This window comes from Poecilia formosa, unplaced genomic scaffold (assembly GCF_000485575.1).
Source record: "Poecilia formosa unplaced genomic scaffold, Poecilia_formosa-5.1.2 Scaffold362, whole genome shotgun sequence".
NCBI lineage: Eukaryota > Metazoa > Chordata > Actinopteri > Cyprinodontiformes > Poeciliidae > Poecilia > Poecilia formosa.
This window is the reverse complement of record NW_006800301.1, coordinates 162,358-170,134: the sequence shown is the minus strand read 5'-3', so window position 1 is coordinate 170,134 and position 7,777 is coordinate 162,358. Positions and strand designations below refer to the sequence as shown.

Sequence of the window (7,777 nt, the reverse complement as noted above, 5' to 3'; positions counted from 1 at the left end):
TTTCTCTGAGCAGTTTAAGGAAATGACTCTCAATCTGCTGTCCATAATGACAGCTTTGTTTCTGACGGTCAAGGGTTCATGGATTTATGTGTTTTGTCAGAGGACCAAAGCTGCTGGGCCACACATGAAGCTTTCACTGATGCCAGATTTAAAGTGGCCTTGCCTATCATGACTAAGAACATCATCTGTCTTTGGATAATCTGGGATTTTTCTCTGTTTTCTCCCTTTTCATCAAGCTCTGAAATGCAAAGATTGCACATCTGTTGAGGACTTTCCAATTTGTTGTCTGTGACTGTAGCATTCAAAGCAACTTTTTTTTTGTGATCCAAATTTGCTCGACCAAATCCCTCCAATGCCTTACCCAATGTGCTATGTTGTATATACAGATGTAAAACAGTCTTTTGATATAAATAAAACCTGTTGTATGAATATAGGATAATGTCTTCCAATCATCCCTCTTTTTTCTTTTTTTAATATTAGGTCCAGTGCTACGCAATAAAAGATTCTCATTCCTTGGTTTCAATTTTCTCTCTTCAATCTCTTCCTTTCTCTGCGATTTTAACCTGTCACCCAGTCTAAGTTGATAACTGGAGATTGTCCAGTCCACATGAGTCTCATAAATATTGAAAGTGAAATCAGTAATGATGTGGAATTCCAGACGAAGCGACATAAATAATACCAGATGACAGTAGTTTACTGTCAGTAGCGCTGATGTCAGTGACAGATTGTAAACAAATTGACCGTTTGGGGGGGATGAATATTCAGATTTTCATTTGTAAGACCATTTTAAAACGTATATCATTTTATTTCTACTTCACAGTAATGCATTTATCTGTGTTGGCCTGTGAAATAAAATTTGAATGAATATACATTGCAGATGGTGGTCGTTATGTGTCTAAATGCGGAAAGTTCTGTGCGTATGAAGTTAACCAAAGAGAAATGCAATAAAGTCTGAGACTGCAAATAAAATAAGTTGAAGTTGAAGCTCATTATCGTGCAAGTTAAACTTGTTCCATAGCAAGAAAATAAATCATGTTTGGTAGTGCCAATGGGTATTTTTAATACAACAGTAAAAATCCAGAAACTCCAACCTTTCAGTGCCTTCTGACACTTTTAAAACGTTGAACCTGAATCAGCATCGCACCACTCAGAGTGGATTCTGTCTCGTTTCTGGGGCACCAACAAATAATCTTATAAGCCTGATCTGCATTAGAGAGTCCCCATGCAAAGTAGCAGCTAAAAGATTCATGTGTATTACCACTACAACATTTGCTTGATTCGCCAACACTTCAAAGCAAATAGCAGATGTAAGATAGGTCAATTTTTTTTTCTCCGTCTAATCTTTTCCCATCAGAGACTGCTGTTTTCTCTCATTGAGTTGGAGTGGGCACCTTGGTGTGTACAGCTCCAGGGCAGAGCTAACTGACGCTTAGTGCCATAGCTCTCTTCAGCCAGAGTAAGTGGGAGTGTGATATTCACAAATTCCTACAATCTTTTAAAAAATTAACCACAATAGTAACTTCAAAAGCTGGGAACCTGCAAGTTTTAGACTTACAAGGTCTTATTTAATCTCTTCGTTCTTGAGTGGTTTGCCTCTTAAAATTATGCACTTCACATTTAGTCATGGTCAAAGCAATTCGCACGAACACAGACACAGAGGCTTCCTCTTTTATGCACACTTTAGGAAGATGAGACTAAACACAGTTTAACCACTTTGACTCAATGTGTGCCCCAATATACCTCACTTCTTGCTCACTTCTTCTTTCTTTAGAAACCTTTGCTCAGGGAAACAAAATCTGTAATCAGCTTAGTTATGTTGATGCATCAGACATTTTTAATCAGCAGAATTGAAAAGAGAGCAGCGCAGCACAGCACTAAGGCGCTTGGCAAATGCAGAGCACTGAAAAGAGAAATGAAGCAAGAAGTGCATATTTACTTTTCATTTATCCGTCATAAATATTAGAGAGTTGTGAGACTGTAAAACTTTTAGAGCAGTTTAAAGAACATCTTTATTTTAAATGAACATATAGATCACAGAAAACCACAATAAATAAAAGAATTCAAGTTGCTTGAGGACATGAGTGAAAGTTAGAAAAGTTAGATTGCATTATGCTAAAAACATGCTTCAGTTGCTGCTTCGTTTTATTTCAATCTGGGGTGGGGAAAAAACAAACAGTGGTTTCTAAATCTTTGCAACTTATTTGGATTTTTTTTATCACATATTGGGAAGAAAAAAACATCATAGAGAGTCAAGGGTGCCTCAAACAGATTATTCTTTGCATTGCAATGGAGACAAACATAAGGCCTACCTTAAGAAAATAATTTCTCTCCAGCATTAATTGCCATAGCTCTTAAACAGTCAATAGCTCATTGTTCTAAGACAAAGATCTTAATTGATATTTCGGAATTAATCTTTCTTTCATATACTTAACACCAACAAAGTGTAATATATAAGTTTTCCAAAATTAAATCAACACAAATCAACTGAAAAAAACGGTAACACTTTATTTGAAGGGGGGTGAATAAGACTGTCATGACACTGTCATAAACATGACATAACACCTGTCATGAACATGAATAAGTCTTCATGAATATTTATGACTGTTGTCAAGTGTCATCGGTAAATCATGACACTTTTAATACAAAGTTGACATAATTCAAAATGTGATCGTTATGACAACTTGACATTAATCTAGATAAAATGTCTTCATTATGACAACTTGTCATTAACCAAGAAATCATGATCTAACATAAATTTGTCATAATAATAGTCATAATGATTTAATTATTACACTAGCAAAAGCTTTGACAAAACAATGATTAATATTTCCATTCCCTGAAATAAAGCAAAACAAGTAGGACAAGCAATAAAGATTTCANCAAATTATCCATTCAGTTGTGCACTGTAACTAATCAGACCAGTTTTTTGTATTCTTGATAGTTTTGTAAAGATAAGAAAACATTCATTTCTTATTAACAAACCTCAACGAAATACACATTTAGATTTATAGAATATGACTGTATGTCACTGGGCTTTTATGTGATGGACTTATGCAATAAGTACATAATTTTGAAGTGTAGGGAAAATTACGTATTTTTTTTATTTTAGAAAGTTAACCTGTGTTTGGTTCTCAATTCAATTTAAATTCCAAAATACTTTATTAATGGGCTGCACAGTGGTGCAGTTGGTAGAGCTGTTGCCTTGCAGCAAGAAGGTTCTGGGTTCAATTCCCAGAACCAGTCTCTCTCCATAGAGTTTGCATGTTCTCCCTGTGCATGCATGGGTTTTCTCTGGGTACTCTGGTTTCCTCCCACATTCCAAAAACATGACTGTCAGGTTAACTGGTTTCTCTAAATTGCCCCTAGGTGTGTGTGTGCATGGTTGTGTGTCTCTGTGTTGCCCTGTGACAGACTGGCGACCTGCCCAGGGTGTACCCCACCTCTCACCCAGAACGTTAGCTGGAGACAGGCACCAGCAACCCTCCCAACCCCACTGAGGGACAAGGGTGTAAAGAAAATGGATGGATGGAATACTTTATTAATCCCAAAGTGAAATTAAGTACTAGTTCTATAAATATAAATAGTTATATAAAGTTTTTTGGTATTGCTTTCACATATATCAAACATATGTACACCACAGTTACAACAGAGGATGTTTTTTTTTCTATGTAAAAGCATTTATCACTTAACCTGAGATCTGGAACTTACCTGGTAGCAAAGTTCAATACAGGACAATCAAACAGCGAATCTCCAGCCATCTTAGCTAATTCATCACGGTTGGACTTCGTATTGAATTCATCTCGCCAATCAGTGTAGTCAAGAATTGCGGCTTCTGTAACAATCTTACTTGAGTTTACCACTAGTGGTAAACCATCCATAAAGATATTCCTGTTGATTAAACTTTCACCCCGGTTACCGAAACCAGGCATTGTATAAAAAAGAAACAAGGTTCCTTCATCTTTATTCAAGCCGATGAACAGCTCTTTTGTGGGATGAGAAGTGAGGTTTAGCAACGTCTGCAGAGGAAAAAAGACATGATTAGAATAATTATGTTGGACACATCCTCAATTAAAAATTGTCTTGTTAACATTGTCAAGTCAAACTTTTTAGTTACACATAGGTTTCCAAGATTGTTTTAGAAATTATGTTGAATTGCATTGTTTATTGGCAATGAATGCCACTTTCCTAGTGAGTAGAACATTAAGACAATAACCACATAACTGCTGGTTTAACATGAGCAAAATGTTGTCTGTCCATATCCAAATTAACACATTTCTAGGACCACAAGTTTACGGTGCAATTCGGTGGAAAACCTAAAAGAATTTACCACAAAATCTTAATATTAAAAAAAAAAATAAACATAAGTTTGTAGTTGAGTCAGAGTATTTTCATTTCCCTTTTTAATGTTTGGAATTCCATAAGAGAGGAGAAAATTAGAGGTCCTTGGTCAATGAAACAAGGTTTGCTGTTGTTTAGCAATTTTTTTTTTCAAATGGTAATTTACATAGCATTACAATTCAAATACTGTAAGTAATGTGTAAAACATTTGCAGTCCTTTAGTTTTTGAAGAAATCACTTATGCAAATATGTAGAGACTTACTTCTATGTCAGATGGTATGACCTCTCCATCAATATGAGGGACAAATGGATAGGGAAAAAGTGAAAGCGGTACAAGCCTGTCATATTGCAGCCTTACTATTTCTCCAACATATGCATCCTGCAAACAATATTCCATACGATGAGGATTATTCACAGGGCAGCCTATCAATAGTGCCAGTTTGATGCCTCTGTGTGTTGGGAAAAAAGTTAAATAAAACAATTAGTTAGCACCAGGCAGCACTATGTAAGTAAATAATACTGAACATTTATTGAAAACACACACACAAAAAAGGGACAAAGACTAACATGAAAAACATAAGTCCTGGGTGTCCTCATCTTTGGTTGTCTTGGTGTTTTTTTCTGCATTTATTGTTTTGATAATTCGTTATCTGTGTTTAGTATTTGTTATTGCTTATTTTGACTGAACTTTAGATCAGCCTGTCCTTGGTTAATTTAGTTAGATCATGATTATTATTCATTTATTGCATTTAGTTTAGAATGCATTTACATTCTCACTTATTAAGATGAGGTTCTTTTTTATTTTTAAAAATGTGTATTTGTCCATGCCATGTGTAATGCAGCACATGGCATGGATTTGAGGATTAATGAAAATGGCCTGCACTGCATTCAACCATCCTCCACTGCATAGAGTGAAGTGCCAATCTGAACAAGGTGGCTGTTAATACTAATTCAATATTTGAATTAATTCAATAATTGGGCACAGAGAAGCACATTTACATTTACATTATATGTGACAAAAAAAAATATTTACGTCAAATTGAGGTATCCCATCATTTTTTTTAAAGTGGGTCAAGCTATTTTAGACAATAAAGTGGTTAAAATTTCATCATTTAGCTTTAAACAATATAAGATTAAAATTATGAAAATTGGGTTTGATCCTCTGAGTTAAATGACACTGAATGGAGTCATTTTTCAGTGCAAGTAGGTGAGCTTTGGAGCTTTTTACAGTTTGTTATTGTCAAATGAAAAAGTTTGAGTTGCTGCTGTAAACTTTTGATCTTCCATGCCAGATTAAAAGTTTGAGTGGATTACCGCTGTGTAATAATGCATTTTTTGGAGTCGATCCGATATCAAGTACATACAGGGCCAGTATCGCTGACAACAATACTGATACCGATAATTTTCATTTAGGTTTTTATTTAAGACTACAAATCTGACAGTAACTGATGGAGAAAGGATGCTGTCCTTGGGTGTTTGTATTTTAGTTTTATTTTAATGATTATTTATTTACTTTTAAAAATTCAGCTGATCATTATAAAAAAACAAAAAACTCATCTATTTATCTTGTAGTAACAGAAGCTAGCAGGTCTTGTCCTCCCCCAATCTGAACTTCCATATATGGTAAAGAGGAGCATTTCACCATCCAGCTTTGATCAACTTATCTTAGTTCAGACTCAAATTTTGATATGTGTTCATTGTAATTGTTGATGTTCATTTGTAGTTGCTTTAAGGTGAAGAAAATAACTGGGAGTAAACTATTAAATCTGAATAAGATGCTGCAGCAGGATTTTAAATGTCACTGATTCTTGGAACGGTAATGAAAACCTTGTTACACCTGTAGGTGGCACAACCAGTTATTTTTAGTTTATCAAGCAGAAATTACTTTTTCACATAAAACTAGGGTGGTTTGGATAGCATTTTAACTTCTTAATTAAAATTAACATTTGAAAACTGTTTTTTATATTTCCTAAGGTCATATTTGATATTACAAATAGTTTAGTGATCCATGAAGTGCACTAAAAAAGCCAAAACATAAGAAACTCAGTCTTTTTTCGGTTTGAGTAACATTTTAACTTCTTACCATATTTTCCAGACTATAGGGCGCACTGAAGACCTTAAATTTTCTCAAAAATCAGCAGTGCGCCTTATAATATGGTGCGCCTGATGTGTGCACTGAATTCCAAAATCTGTCCCTGACACAGAGAGTAAGGTGTACAGTATGTACACTGGCAGTGATAAACCAATCAGAGGACATTACGTAATACGTAAAGTACATACGCCAGGAGCAATAAACCAATCAGAGAATTGTTGTCCGAGTTCTGCAGCATAAGCCTCCGGTAAAAACCAGATAGTTTGTTGCACACATCACCGTCCCTGTTCATCTGCGACTCAATGCGCGCCCATATCACTGCTACTGTGAAAAAGGAAGTGAACCAAACTAATTCANTTTATCAAGCAGAAATTACTTTTTCACATAAAACTAGGGTGGTTTGGATAGCATTTTAACTTCTTAATTAAAATTAACATTTGAAAACTGTTTTTTTATATTTCCTAAGGTCATATTTGATATTACAAATAGTTTAGTGATCCATGAAGTGCACTAAAAAAGCCAAAACATAAGAAACTCAGTCTTTTTTCGGTTTGAGTAACATTTTAACTTCTTACCATATTTTCCAGACTATAGGGCGCACTGAAGACCTTAAATTTTCTCAAAAATCAGCAGTGCGCCTTATAATATGGTGCGCCTGATGTGTGCACTGAATTCCAAAATCTGTCCCTGACACAGAGAGTAAGGTGTACAGTATGTACACTGGCAGTGATAAACCAATCAGAGGACATTACGTAATACGTAAAGTACATACGCCAGGAGCAATAAACCAATCAGAGAATTGTTGTCCGAGTTCTGCAGCATAAGCCTCCGGTAAAAACCAGATAGTTTGTTGCACACATCACCGTCCCTGTTCATCTGCGACTCAATGCACGCCCATATCACTGCTACTGTGAAAAAGGAAGTGAACCAAACTAATTCAGAGTTTGCCGTCATTCCAGGAGGATTTACAAAAGAACTCCAACCGCTGGACATTTGTGTAAACAGGGCGTTCAAAAAGAACTTGCGAGCGGCCTGGGAGCAATGAATGACAGACTGCGAACACACGGTTACAAAGACGGGGATGCAGCGCCGGGCGAGTTACGCCACCATGTGTGAATGGATTGTCGATGCCTGGGATAATGTATCTGCCTTAACTGTTCTCCGAGCTTTCGCGAAAGCCGGCATCATTGGTGAACAGCCATCTGGCAACGAGTCCGAGTCTGACAATGATGAGAGGGAACCCGGCATGTTTGATGGCGAAATTGCGCAGCTGTTCAATTCAGATTCAGAAGAGGAAGACTTTGATGGATTTGTGGAAAAAGAATAAAAAATAGAGTTCAACTAAGT

At 36.0% G+C, this 7,777-nt stretch overlaps 1 protein-coding gene across 3 annotated transcripts in view; it reads right to left on the bottom strand.

Annotated features, from left to right (window-relative positions):
• The window catches only part of LOC103153789 (acetylcholinesterase-like), a 50,983-nt gene that overhangs the window by 41,718 nt on the left and 1,488 nt on the right, over positions 1-7,777 (bottom strand). The window lies entirely within an intron of this gene.